The sequence below is a fragment of the Protopterus annectens genome, chromosome 2.part2, assembly GCF_019279795.1.
Source record: "Protopterus annectens isolate FY-2018-M chromosome 2.part2, PAN1.0, whole genome shotgun sequence".
In the NCBI taxonomy this organism is placed as follows: domain Eukaryota; kingdom Metazoa; phylum Chordata; order Ceratodontiformes; family Protopteridae; genus Protopterus; species Protopterus annectens.
The window spans coordinates 762980694-762996319 of record NC_056730.1 but is presented as its reverse complement, the minus strand read 5'-3'; positions in this window follow the sequence as shown (position 1 = coordinate 762996319).

Below are 15626 nucleotides of genomic sequence, written 5' to 3'. Positions count from 1 at the left end.
ATGGAAGGTGTAGTGACTGGGAATGGCCTTAAAAACATTGATCCCTACACACACACCGAGTTTCACAGTTGGCATGTCTGGTATTAGAACTCCTACATAACTAGTACATCATACCATAGCATTACACAATTATTGCATGTACCACAGAGCTTATAGGGGTGGTCTTTGTCCAAATAGGTATTTCAAGGTGGCTGATAGCATTCTAGCTAAAGTAGGGCAATGAGGAGTGCAGTGTGTGTGAATGGGCCATAAACCATTCCTCTGAAAGCACACACAGAACACTCAGTCACACACACCTTTACATTTGACAGGACTGTGTATACAACTGTTAGATGAATAATGACTTGTACTGTCATGTTACACAGTTATCACAAGCACCACAGACACTATAGTGCTGAGGGCTACCAGAAGCAAATGTCAACAGTGATAGACATTTGCACATCAGTTGACATTGGCAAAGTGGATGTGCGCTGGTTGGGGCAGGCATCATGATGGGAAGCTCTTTATCGCATCTATGTTTGTGTATGCTTGACATGTTATAGTGTGTTGTCCTTGGATGCAAAGCATGACTGGTGTGCAATGTGGAGTGTGGCATGCCCAGTATGACCTTCTGTATTGAATGTGTGAATCCATTCCAGGTAGGTTGTACTCCGGTGCAGGCATTTGTGTTCTGCACCTACAGCTAGTGACCTGTTTCTTCAGGATATCTGTAGATAGGTTGAAAATATGGGGTCACAATGGGCAAAGGATAGTAGGACACTGTAACTAATTGTGTATGTGCTGCTCCTGCTACATGGTTTTGGTGTTAGCAGAGATATTCAGACATATGTACTGTTTTACACTGTGATGTATAATGTCATCAACTACTGACAGATATACGTATCTGCTCACAGAAATGTCCTGGGGAATACAAGATGAATGAAGCTGTATCCAGTATTGTGGTCTGCAGCCTACATATTCTTGCACAATCATGCTATTCTGGAGAGGGAGATGCAGACTCTTGCTGATGGGTCTGTGCAAATGGTCCAGCACCTTGGTACCATGGTTGCTGAGGGTTCCTTGCTTGTACATCTATCGACATGACAGAATGGCCATATCCTACTGTGGCCATACGTCTCAGCTGTACAGATTCACACCGGTTAACCAGAGGAAGGACTCATATATCTGGTCATTACCCCTTCACATTGTGGTTTACAAGCAGGTTTGTAGAAACCCATTCCTGTGTTTGCAGGCAGGGATAGTATGGGCACACACCAGAGTTTCAGACTTCACACACTCCATGTTGTCTTTGCTTCTACCCTCTCATTATTCTATCATCTTCCTAACTTTATGCAAGCAATATCTGATAAGTATCCCTATAGTTATCATTACATCCCAGCAGTATTTAGGGGTTGGTCCACAGTTCATGCAGTAGGACATGATGGACATTCTACTGGGATTTGATGACATGGTCTTGCATTTGTGTGCTGTGGACTGAGTTATGTTGTTATTTCGGACTCCATGAGATAACATAGATTGGCAGTGCAGGTGAGACACAGGCCTTTGACGGAGGACTGTAGGGAATTTGGTATTGATGTAGGCCATCTGTAGAAGGCCAGTGCATTCTGTCACTCCTACAGTCCCAGGCTGCAAGCCACTGTATTCTACTCAGGTGACAGGGTGGGTGTGCAAGGTGTTAATGGCAACAGTTTCTGACCTTATTAATCTATTGGTGTGGTTGCTGGCAGGGTGCTGCTTACAGCTAGGGATACACCTGCATGGGACACCTCTTCAGCATGCTGCATTCTGTGGGTATTCCCATACAGAAGTGGGAGTCATATTGTACTCATTCCCAATAGCAGGGATATGACCTGTGAGGTACCTGTGGCTGATGGTGGGGTGAGCTGAATGCATGTATGCTATGGAAGCTACTTGCAACTGACTCACATATATATGTGGGGCAATCCCCTTATACTGGCTTGTGCGGGGACATCAGTGATTTCTCTGTACTTTATAACTGTGCCTTTTGTGATCTGCCAGTGTTTGGCCAGACTACATCAGTATTCCATAATACACAGGCAACTAATGTGCTGCTAACCTTTATGTACAATCCCAAAAGTGTGCCCATTTGACAGTAACATTTTATACATTTTTGTCTGGGGTACTTCCACCTGTGTACTGTGTGTATTTCTGGGCCCACAGTCATGCCATGTCCATCTTTCAATGGTGACAGATATTACATCCAAACAATTAGTATAGATTACTGCTGGACTGGGTCTTGCTGGGATGCATTGTGTTTGGCACTGCAGTTGTGAGAACTTGGCCCTGTCATCAACAGTACTGGCCAATGACTACCAGGACATAACCCTCTATGCCTACCACTTTCACACAATATACAACACACAACAAACTAATACACAGAGCCCTGCATATTGTACATGTGCAACAATCTATCCTGCTAATCTGGACCGCTCAGGTAATCTGTGCTCCATTATTATACCCACATGTACATGTTACTACATTTCTACATAGGATTGTGGGGGCAGAGCACACCTAACAACTGTAAACATTTGCTATGAGCATACTCGTATTTCAGGTACTCTGTTGACTTCCATTTCATTCTGTATTCTGACCTATCATGCAGACTAGAGGCATATCACGTAGTACAGATCTTAGGTTTTATTTACCTATATTTCAGTTTCAGACTTCTTACCCTTCAGAACTACCATCGCACTGCCTGACCTGTTGTAGTCTGTCTGTGTAGGTTTGGAGGGGGTAGTTCTCCATTGCCATCAATTGGAGGCCTTAGCACAGCCTTTCTTTGTGGCCGTCTACACCTGTCCTGCTGGCTGAGACTGTTGTTAGGTATGTGAGCCTCACTGACATACATGTGTGTGTCATATGGACACACATTTGGCCCACCACATGTCCTGCAATGGGATTTGTCACATTGTCTAGAATTGCCTACTATGTTGACACCAGTATTTGTTATGGATTTCATGCTGCCCATATAGGTGTCTACTATCTGCTGCCATCCCATTCAGCCACCTGATTCTCTTGCATGCTCACATCTGTACCATAGATACAAGTAGCAGAACATACTACTCCAGTCAGCAATTGATAGTGAGAATGACTTACCTCGTGGCTGTGCCAGTACTGAGGATGGTGATGGAGGGCTAACTATGTCAGATGCACATAGTACACTCCCTATACATGGTTAAGCACATGTAGTGTCATGTTTGGCATCCCTTTTACTGTATGTGCAAGTCAGAGAGAGGTGTCATTCCCTGGATTCCTACTATGTCCGTGTATGTGCTATGCATTGCATCTTTGCCAAAGCCTGGACATACTGGGCACACCTCCTTCTACCTAAAAGGGCAGGCTCAGGTTGCTCCTCCTTTGAGTCACTTTGTGCCTGTGCTGGCATTGGCAATGGTGGGAGGCTGTGTGGCCCTGCCCAATGCTGTTCCTGCTGCAGCTGTTTCTGCAAGGTCATATTGTGTAGCATAGCACATACAATGACAATTTGGGTACATGCTGTACAGTACTGCAAGATTCCACCAGATATGTCCAGGCACCAGAACCGTGACTTGAGCATCTCATACACATGCTCTATTATGATTCTGGTCTGTGCGTGTTCCTCATTATGGAGTTCTTGTTCAGGTGTGTGTGCATTTCTGATGTGTGTCATCAGCCACAGCTCCAGTGCGTAACCAGCATCCCCCACTAGATGGCCATATGGATTGTCCCCATTGGCAAATCTCTGGTACAGCTGCGTCATATGCCAGATGTGGGAGTCATGATAGCTTCCAGGGCTGCCAGCACACACATTCATTACAATGCCCTGGGCATCACACATGACCTGACAGTTGATGGAGGGGAAGCCCTTGCAGATTATGTAGACCCTACCCAACTCACCGGGTGGTGCTTTGATGTGTATGTGTGTGCAGTCTATACCACCCACTACCTCAGGGTATTCTGCTATTTGGTGGAGGAAATGCATATTGCTGGTCAACGCCTCAGGGGTGTTGTGGAAATATATGTGCTCACCGGCATGTGCTGACATGGCATCCAGGAACTGATGGAGTACCCAGGGTGATGATACCTGTGAGATCCCCATGATATCCCCAGTTGGCCTTAGGAAGGTACCTGAGGCTAGTATTATTAAGCCTACACATACCTTGGTATCCACTGGGATGAGTTGGTTCTGTGTGTGAGGCGTGGCCTGCACAGCTCAACAATTTGCTGGAGGAGGTCCCTGTCCACCCTATAGCACTTCACTATCTCCAGCTCATGTAGCTCCTGGTAGGTTATCCTGGGTCTGTACACTATTCTCCTTCTCCTCACTGTGGGTTAGTCATCAGCATTGTCATCCTCACCACCCTCAGCCTCTTTCACATGTTGATTTATGAGAGTGAAATCAGCCCCTATCATTTTGTTGCTTTTGTTAGGTAAAATTTCCCCGTTTGTGTACATTGGTGGTGTAAAGTTTGTGAGAAAAAACAGAGGGAAATGTGTTTGCATAATTGATAGTAGTGTGCTGGGCTGGGCTGCTGCCTGTGTAATTGGCTGGTTCTGATACATTTCACCTGCCAGCTATGCTAGTTCTCTTTGATTACCTTCTTTTCCCTTTTGTCTTCCTGTTTAAACCCCGAGACCCACCACACAAACCCAGTGCTCAGATGTGAATAGAGCTGCTATTTCCTGTTTTTTTTTTTTTTTTTTTAAACCCAGTGCATGGTGCGCACACCCATTTAGGCAATGTAAAGACTGCTAGGCAGCTTCAGACACACCCCCTACCTTGGCTGTGATTAACTTAGGGCAAACACGGATGACAGGGCTCCAGTAAGCTTACAGCATGCATGACACACCCCCTTATGAAGTCATCTAGCTCTTATGCTTACACTGAGATCTTATTGCACCTACACAGTTGGGTGGAAGCTAGCACTGAGGGGTAATCTGTGATTCAGTACTATTGCCTCATTTGCATAGGATTGACTGCTAATGCATGGTTAGAAATCTGACACTTAGCCTTCTCCCTTAGCAACCACTATTCCATGGTCTTGTTGTGTTATGCATGCCATTGACTATTATGGCAAAATTATGATTTTGGTTTAAAAGCTTATTTCCATTTTTTTTATTATTTTCAGGCCCCATCCCATTTGCGCACTGCTGCCCTGCTCTTAAACGGCTAAAATCGGCCAAAAAAAAAAGTTAATTTTTAGAATTTTGAAGTTATTTTTCATGCCTATGGCCATATATTTGGCCTTTGGCATGCCTGACCCTTCTAATACATGGATTTGTACGAGCTGTCATGCCTCCATTTTGTAGTTTACAGAAATGTATTCAGCTACTGGCTAAATAGATTTCTGCAGTCTACATTATTCCAGCATGGGCATCTGCATGGTTCCTGGATCACTAATTCACCTCATTTGCATGGTTTTCACAAGCAAATGAGGTAATTAGTATACAGGAACTGCGTCTATGCAGGAATAGTGCAGGAGCTCTCATGCACGTACCAGGAGCTTATTCCTGGATCGCATAACAGCCATATTGCCTGCAGCAGCTCTTGCACTATTCCTGCATGCTGTGCAGAGCTTGTTGAATCCAGGGGATTGTCCCCAAAAAGGCATTGTAGGCCTTCCTAGTTAACAAATGTGTATTATTTATTTTTAAAATGACAAAAAAACTCAAGAACAAACAACAGAATAAAAATCCACCAAGATGTACGAACTCTGCAACACACGCTTTTCGTCCAACTGAATCATTGGACTTCCTCAGATCCATCTGAGGAAGTCCAACAATTCAGTTGGATGAAAAGCGCTTAATAATAAAGTGTGTTGCAGAGTTCGTACAGCTTGGTGGATTTTTATTCTATTATTTATTTTTGTTTATTATATTTGTTGATGGGGAAACTCCAACTGGACACAGAGGTCACTTTTCAGCAGAAACAAAGGGAGAAGAGTTCCAAGTGATATATATTAGATAAACATTTATATATTGTGCAAAAAAATCAGCAACATTTTACAAGTATATACATAGTGTAGTGAACAGTGTAGAAAAAAAACCCTTTAATTTTAGAAGTATATGCGTAGCCTAGTATATAAAGACATTTTGTAAAAGTTTAGACATGGTATAGAAAAGTCATTCAGTAATATTTTGAAAAGTCTGCATAGTAATGGAGTCATTGCAGATAGTACAATAAGGCACAAATATGCATTATTGGTTTGAGTAAATGAAGATGATGGGTACACAGACAAATTTCTGTGGGCCAGTAGCATTGTATGCATACAGTCATAAATTTCAGTGGACCACTCAGCTGTTTCATAGCAATGACATAAAGTTGCAGAATAGCAGTGTACTTTTATGTTTTAGTTTTTTTTTATGCTAGTCAGCAGTTGGTGTAGTAGACTAAAGAATGATCAAACAAGGAGAGGGGCTTGAAGTGATTGACAGCATGAAGAAGGAGAAAATGGAGGGGAAAAGATGCTATAGGTGAATGTAAGAAGGATGAAATGAGTGGAAAAGTGTGGGGGTGTCATAATCAGCCATGATGAGTTGGTGAGTATAAAGAAGAAGGGATGTGAGAAGCAGATGAAAGGGAAGTACTTGAAGGGTAAAAAGAATTGCGGTATCCAGGGTTACTGGCGGGACAGAGACAGAGGTTCTGCAGGTATGACTTTGGCTTCTGTTTAAAATGTTTGAGATGTTGTTCTATTTTTAGAGAGACTGGTATGGTTTTCAATGCTTTGGGGATCTAGTCTGAGAATAGACCATTACCAGCTGTATTGTTGGATTTAGTGACATGGAAGAGCAGCACTTAAGTTGAATGAAGGAGACTATTTGGTTTATATGGCTGAATTAGAATTGACAAAGATGGGCAGTCTGTAGATTTATAGATGAGGTTATGAGTAGTCAAAATTTGGAAGTAAGACAGCAAGTGTGGTAGTTGGAGGCAGTTTAGTTGAGTGTTATGCAGTGGTGGGTTTTTTTGTGGTTGACTTACTGCAAATGTTGCTGCTTTGTAATGCATTAATCCAATTTTGAGAGCCATGAGACTTGTAAGATGGAGAAAATAGGGAATGAATACAGAAGTGTTGGGTAGGATTGAGACATAGTTTTTTTCTGATTTGGACAGTGAGGATATTTTCACTATTCATAAGGAACCAATTGTTGATGTTTTTTTTTACCTTATGCTGAATGTGATAGTCAGATTTTAATCTATTGCCAATATAGATGCCAAGCAGCTTAGTATGTGGGACAATTTCAGTTTTAGTGTTATTTCCTGAGAAAGTACCAAAGGAGAGATGTTGGGCTATGAGATGTCTTGGAGTAAAGAAAATAAGTTTTGTTTGTTTAGGGTTAAGAAAAAAACTTGTTAGTCAGTTAACCAGGCTTCAATGAATGAGAATGATTCTTGAGTGATTTGATACAGGTTATGGTTTTGTGTGCTACATATGAAGGAAGAGTTGTCAGCATATTGAATTGTAGTGACTGATTTGGAGGTGCCAATCTGGGTGGTTATTAATTAAAATTAATGTTTTTCTAAAGAATAAGGCCAAGAGTGAACCCCTAGGGACACCTGTGTAGATTGGGTGGAAAGGGTTGAAGCCTTTGTGCCATTTTATGGGCTGTGATCTGTTAACAAGATAACTGTTAAACCATGAGGTAGAGGTTTCATCAAGTCCTAGAACTGAGAGTTTGTGGTATGAGACTGCATCAAATACTTTGGAAGGGTCAAGAAAGAGAGCAGATACCAGCCTTTCTTCATTCCTATGGGTACTTACAGTATTAATAAAATGTAGGAGGGATGTAGCAGTGCTATGAAGGGAGTTGGAAGAACTGTTGGCAGGGGAGAGCAGGTTATTTTTGGTGCAGTGTTGGGAGAGCTGGCACTGAATGTATTTTCCGAGAATTTTAGGTAAGGGGATAGGATAGCAATAGGGTGGTAGTTACTAAGTTTGGTGTCATTTCTTCCTTTATGCAGTGGTAGGATATAACATTTTGACATAGTGTTGGGACATATGCTTCTCTAACAGAGTGGTTTATGAGTATGGACATGGGATATACTATAGCCTCAGCCACCATTTTAAATATTTGGCAGGGAGATTGTTGAGTGCTAAGATGGTAGGTTTTAGTTTTAAGAGAAGTTTTTAATGGCTTAGGTGGAAAATAGTTGCAAAAAGAAGGGGGCAGAGTCACAGGTGTTTCTGTGGATGGAAGGACTGGTGGCAGGGATGTGATATTTGCTTAAGGATGTGCCTGAATTTGTGACATGTTTAAAGGGAGTGGCAGTATTTTCTCTGTTGTTCGGCACTGTGAGTTTGGGTTGGGTGGCATGACCTGGTTTGTAGATTGTTTTGTTAATAGCTAAACAAAACACCTTTCTGTTTTTAAGGTTTTTGGACTGCAGGTTAGTTTAATAATGTTTTATCTATTTTAATTTGATATTTAATATGATTTCTAAGTTGCCAAAATATTTGTAAGTTGTTTTCTGTTTTAATTTTGATCCAGGAAGTCCAGGCCTTGTCTCTGGGTTTTAATAGATGTTTTGTGATTCTGGTCAGCCAAGGGGCTGGTATGGCTTTTACACATTTTGATCTGAGGTTAACTAAACTTTTTTTGGAATGTTAAGGAAAGTTCTGGAGAATTCTGTTAGTGCATCATCTAAGGGAAGATCCTTTGGAGTTTGCCAGTTACAAAGTTGCACATTCTGGAGAAATGTTTCTTTTTGGAAGTGGGAGTGACTGAGTGCTTCATTAAGGTGGTATGGTTTGGGAGTGTGGTTTTGAGCTGTGATGACAAAGGTAGGATGGTGGTTACTTAGAGCATTAGAGAGAGAGCAATAGAACAATATTTTTTAAGGGAGGCAGTGAGTACCCAGTCAAGTATAGAACCTTATGTTGTGTTGTTTATGTAATGAGTGAGTGAAGTAATTAGGTGAGGTCATAGAGACTGATGGAATTTTGAGGATAATCATAATTAACAGACATCCAGTCGGAAATTAAATCTCCTAAAATTATCTTTTCTTGTGGGATATTAGAGGTGACCCATGATAGAAAATCTTCAGTGATGCTGATGTTATTAACAGGAGGAATATAAATTTGCATTATGGATAGGCATTTGTGGTGTTTAACTTCAGAACAGCACTAATTATTTCAACATTATTAAAGGCCTGGACGGGCAGAGGAGAAAGGGTAAGTTGCAGAGTATTTTGATCTAAGATGACTACACCTCCTACTTTTTTGTCTTGACCATCTACCCTTAGTATGTTGTAACTGTGTGGTAATATCTCTTTGTCCTTAATATGAGGCTTATTCCAAGTTTCTGTAATGATTACTATGTCAGGAGAGTGGTGAGCTATCCATGCATGCATCACAGGTATTTTACAGTGGTTGGGGCATTGGCATAATGGTTAAAATGTTTACCTCAAGGACACAAGGTTTGAGTCTCACCTTTGAGGGAAATTGGCTAGGCTTAAAATCTATAAAATGGCTGCTGATTTTAGTACGCTTAACCATTAAATACTTTTAGGCACAATGTCATGTTTATAGAATTTGACAGGAAAATCCTAAATCCATTTAAGTACAGAACCTGATACAGTACAAATACTAGTTTAGGCCATGGTTTTAATGTTTGTATAGCATTTGTTACTGCCACAGCTGAATACATTTTCAGTAATCCTAACCAAACTACAGAGTGACTATTATGCATAATGCAGCCAGGATCATTAATATAACTAACCATGATGACCTTATACATGAAGATAATTATACAGATTTATTAAATATTCACACACCCACCTCAGTGTTTTGGTAATACAGGAAGTTGCAGCAAAACTAAATATTTTGGGAAATGTGATATTTCCCCTAAACAGTAACCCCTTAGGGTCAGTTTCAATATTGCCTTTGATGTTGCATCTTTATGAGGTAGTGTTTTGAAAAGAATTGATATAATTTAAATTACTTTTTTATTTACTTATCTTTAGCTTTCTATATTATGCTTTGTTGCCTATTGTTACAGAGCCTTGCACTGGAGACATTTGCATCTAACCACATTTTAGGGTGAAGTAGTTATATCTCTCAAACATAACATGAGGTCAGCTGAGGTAGGTTTGTAATGGGTGCCCATCATTAAATATGGGTATCCTATACATAGCAGTACAAGGCTTATTTTGCTAAAATGTAACTTGTTCCCAGATATGAAAAACATATCATCCTCCTACTGTTCAGGACACTGATGAGGTCTCATATGGTATACTGTAATCAGCTTGGGTGGCAGCTGGCAGAAGCACTCCAAACAGGTCAAAAAGATGTAGGAGTTATTTTTATAATACTTGGCTCATAATAACAGACTCAGAGGGAAGAAGATTTATACTGAGGAGATCAGGATGGGGCATTTATTTTAGAGACATCCATTATTATGAATATGCAAGTGGAAAGAAACTGAAATGGATATTAGGGAGAGGTAGGGGAATAAGTAATAGATTAGGAAAGATGAGATTAAGATGAAAGAATATTGATTACATTACAGAGAGAGGTCGATGGGGGCCTACAAAACAGTGATGATGCATATTGTGCTTCTCTGAAGAATTGCTTACATGTATCGAACAGGTGAACTTCAACCTGTTGACAGTGAAGGGAAAGGCTGCTGCATAGAATTAGCTTTAAATATAACAAATAACTGGCAAACTAAAGGTCTTCCCTTAGCATGTATATACTTTGCAATTTCAATTGTATATACCAGGGACTGTGATAATTCTCTACGTGTACAGCCAGACTATTGCCAGAAGTGATACCTTTCCTTCGTGGCAAGATAAGAGCCTCACAGCTTTAGAGTCTGGAGTTCAATGCTGATCTCCAGTTACTGAGCATATAGAGTTTAGTCATCAGTTAGCATAAGAAGATTTAAGGGTCTGAGAGGTTAACACAGTTTGATTTCTTCAATCTCCAGTTGCTGAGTGACTCGGGGCAAGTCACTTAGTTTGGCAGTGCTATGGGAACATTGGGTAGGCTCCTCAATGGTCTCCTTAACAACATGCCTAATAACTGCCTGTCAACCTACATAAAGGAAACGTATCCAGAGTGTCTATTCCTAGTTTGACTAATGGTAATTTTTTTTTAATAGGAAAGATGAAAGAAATTTTTTTTAAATCCATTTTGAGGGGATAGTATGTTTTGTATGATGTGTGTCACTGACTGAGGGCATCTCTCCAGTTTGTCAAGTAACACATTCAAGCAAATTCCTTCATCTGAGTATATGATGCTATATGAACATTTTGCCTAAGAAATCAGAAAAAGACAGCAACAATTACATGTATTCTTAACTTCACAATAAATCGTAATCTAAGAAATTAGAGCTGCTATTTTTCCAATGTTTTCTAAAGCATCTATTCTTAACTATTGGCCACTTTTTCTCATTAGTTCATGAGCTTATTTGAAATGCATATGATAAATTTGTTTACCAGATTTCACATGCCTGCACCATAGTTGCACCCATATTAAGACTGTCACCTTCTGAGCTTAACAGATATAATTAATGTTGATAAAAAAGTATGTATTGTCAGACATGCTCATGTTTGGAGTTGGGCTCATTTTGAAGGACTGTTGTCAATCTTTTCACTGTTCGAAGCATATGTCTTTCACGTTGTACACAATCAACAATGTGAAGTCAAAATGTTTCTCTGAAGCTGGTGTGATCAATGGCTATTTCAGTGTCTAACTTAATATCTTCTATGGCAAGTGACATCACCCCAAAAGATGGCAGAAATAAACGCTTCATTTTTTTAAAGTATTGTAACAGAATACTACTGCATGTGCAGAGGATAGAGTTTAATGTGAAAAAAATCACTTATCCAGCCAGTGGTCCTGAATGGCTCATAAATATGGGCATTTGAATTTAGTGGCCTTACCTGGTTAAAAAAATAAAGCAAAGCTGTGTATATTATTGCATTCAATATTTCTGTAAGTTTATATGCTAATAAAAGCTAGTATGTTTCTTTCTCTTCTGATCTTGACAAGTGAGAGTATGTTTCTATAAAAATATAATTAAATTGTTGTCTGATTCTATGCCCATTGCCTTGTTGGAACAAGTTATTTTGCTGCTGACTTTCATTATGTCAATAATTGCCTTTACCTGACAATCACTGAACTTCTCATACCAAAACTAGCAACAAAAAACATTAAGAACATTTTTTTTAATAAATACTTTGAAACAATTATCATTGTAAGTTAGCTACCTACCTCTTCCATTATATATTAAGGCTGGGATTTAATTTATGTTAACATACTGCAATCAAACTGCTTGTGAGAAAAGCTTAAACCATTTGTTTGTGGTTATCAGTACCACTCCACCCAAAACCTCATTATTAAAATATATTCTCAACTTTCCATCTTCTGCATTTCCTAATACGTGAGCAGTGGCATAGTTAGTGAAATAAGTACTTTTGGAAATGGTGGTTGATGGAAAACATAACACAGTGGAGCTCTACTAACCAAAACCTGACATCAGTGCTCATATATCATCTGGCTACTTTGTTTGCTTCCAAGTAAAAAATAAAGTACTGCCTACAGTCCGTCTTAACTATGACACTGAAGGGCTATAAAGACATGCAAGATGTATCATCTCATCTCATCATCCAGTACCCACACATACCTAACAATGTGAAGCACCAGAAATTCAGAGATGTATAGATTCACACAGTAATATGTATTTCATCACTATTGAGTCTCATGATGATTTATTTCTTGCCAATACCCTCCCTCAGGTTGCATCTGCAATCTCAAGGAGTCAATCATGGTGTATATTTGTGGATACTCATACAAGTCATTTAAGTTATCTTTAAATGAAGATAGTGAGTCAAACTACTAAATATGTAGGAAGAGTTCATTCCAGAGGTTTGGGAGTTACATATCTGTCCATCCGCCATATTTAATTTATATGTGGATGGAGATGTAGGCCCCTGGTTCTAGTACTGGTGGAGCTATTGGATGCACAGAGATAAAGGAAGCCCACTGCAATTGGGTCTCTGATGGTACAGCAAGCAAGAAAGTGACATCCCCTCAAAAGTCTATATGACACTGATTAAAGGAATATAATGCCCAGCCTCACTTGTTATCTCAGGGACTTTAGGCTTGTGATCTTTTTTTATCACAAGTTAAGAACCTTTGGGCCTTTTTAATTGTTTAAGTTTAGTATGATATTTTCTGATGGGGCATTGTATATGATGATTGGCGTGATCGTTGCTAAGTATAAGAGAATGATTACCTCTTTAGATGTTGATGATATTCCTTTGAAAATTAGCTGTGCTAAATAATATGATTTCCTGGCAAGCATTGCCATTGTCAAAAAAGAGGGAATTACCAACCTGATTTCTTAGCTCCTAGACTAGAATTTATTTTTCTAGCAGTGTGTTGTCTATATAGCATGAAGAGCAGAGGGGTTGTCGATCAAAGTGATGGTACTACACTTAGCCTGAGACCATTTTTAGTATACAAAGAGTTTTACCATGGATAGTTCATTCTGAAGACATTGGGTGGCAGGGGAAAACTGAAAATATCCCCACTATAGTTTATCTGCACATTTTCTTAGCTGGAGGTCCTGGATTTCTGCCTGTAGATCTGGGAAGAAAAGGGCAAAAGGAGAGATAGCAGCACCAAATCCTGAGGAGCACCTCTTGTTCCTTTTATACATCCTGACAAAGCAGCTGCAACTCACACTTCACATGTCTTTCAGTCTGTTTGCAATCTGTATTTCCACATATGGGTTGATTTCTAAAACATTTAGCTTGTGTATGATGTCAGCATGGGGAATGGCGTTATGATGTCAGCATGGCGAATGGTGTTGAAGACCATGGGCAGGTCAGGATACATCATTTGTACTACATGGCCACTGTCTACAGCTGCCTTCATCCTTTCAAAGAAGTTTACCAGATATACTACACAGGATTCACCTTTGACAATGCAAACTATTGAGGGTCAGGGCTAATAGTGTTCTTGTTATTACAGTTTATGAGATCAGTTATAATACATTCCATGACTTTGCATATGAGGCTTGTTAGACTTTTAGGTCCATAATTGCCTGGATCAGTTGAAAGACCACACTCATGGAGGTGCAACACAATGCAGTATGCCATTCATCAAGGATGAAACCTGTAGCTAAATGTAGGCTAACCAGTTTACATAGGGGTCTGCTACAACATGTTAGTCACTATTAATTAAGAAACCGTATATATCATCAGGTCCCATGAAAGGAGTATTTTTGGTCTTAGTTAGTTAGCACTATAAATAAGTGACCTTTAGAAATAATTGGGGGGCGTGGCCAAGGATGAACACAGGATAGCAGCAGATTTCTTCAGCTCCACCAATTTCATTACATTGACAGGAATTAATTACTTAAAAAATTAATTCTTGAAGTAATTTTCTTTCTAAATATGTTTGTTTTATATAGTTCTTGAACTATATCTAAAAAAGAAAGGAAATCTTAATAATATTCCTGTCAGAAATTACTTTGGAAATTTTCCTGTCAGTTTATCAGTCTGAAATGAGTTCCAGTTAGACAAATTCTCAAGACTCCAGCATCAAGAAAGAACTTCAGTCTCTGATAATTATAGTCCAGCAACTTACTGCTAAGATGGATAAAATGTATACTAAAATAGACACTTTCATAGAAAAAACTACAAAACAAATAGACTTGTTACATATGGACCTGCAACAACAGAAGATCCAGATGACAGGCATAGAAGAAGCTGTGAATGACATGGAAAATAAAATACAAGAAGAGGAAATCAACATTGAGTTTCTGCTGAAACAAAATACACATTTACAAACAAAGCTGGATGACCTGGAAAATAGATCTAGGCGCAATAACATTAGGATTTTTGGACTGCCAGAAAATATTGAAGGTAACAATATTACTTCTTTTTTAACAACATGGCTCCCTAAAACTTTAGATTTACCAGAAGCATTCTCTTTTGGTATCGAAGAGCACATAGATCTATAGCTAATACCAACTCTAACAAAAACTATCCTAGATCAGTTATAGTTAGATTTCTATCATCTTTTGATAAAGAGATGGTTCTTAAATCTGCTTGGGCTAAAGCTCCTGTTAAGTTTAATGAGACAACTGTGCGTTTTGACAATGACTATTCTTCCATGGTAATTGCTAAAAGAAAAGTTTTTCTGCCACTAATAAGGGAGCTTAAAAAAACACAGTTTAAAACATACCTTTTGTTTCCTGCCAAGCTTAAAATCTTCCTTCCTGATGGTCCTAAGGTCTTCGATGATTTAGACTCTGCTTTACTGTTTGTCAAAGAAAAAAGGATTTTGGATAAAATAGAAGAAATGGAATGGGCAAGTTCTTCATTAAAGAGATTGGCAACTGAAGCTTCCTGGAAGACTTCAGAGAAGAAGACGAGACTAAAAAACAAATGATTTGTTATATGTTTTTTTTCTCTCTCATCATTTTAGTTCATTATTAATCTTTTTGAATATAGTTCCTGCATTTCCAGAAAGCCACAAATATTTTGGAAAAGATTTAATCAAAGTTATTCTCTATGTGCAAATAAATGTTTTGTTTCATAACCAGTCAAAATGCCTGAGGATTTAATGGCAGGCTGTGACTCGATTTTTTTTTCTTTCTGAAAAAAG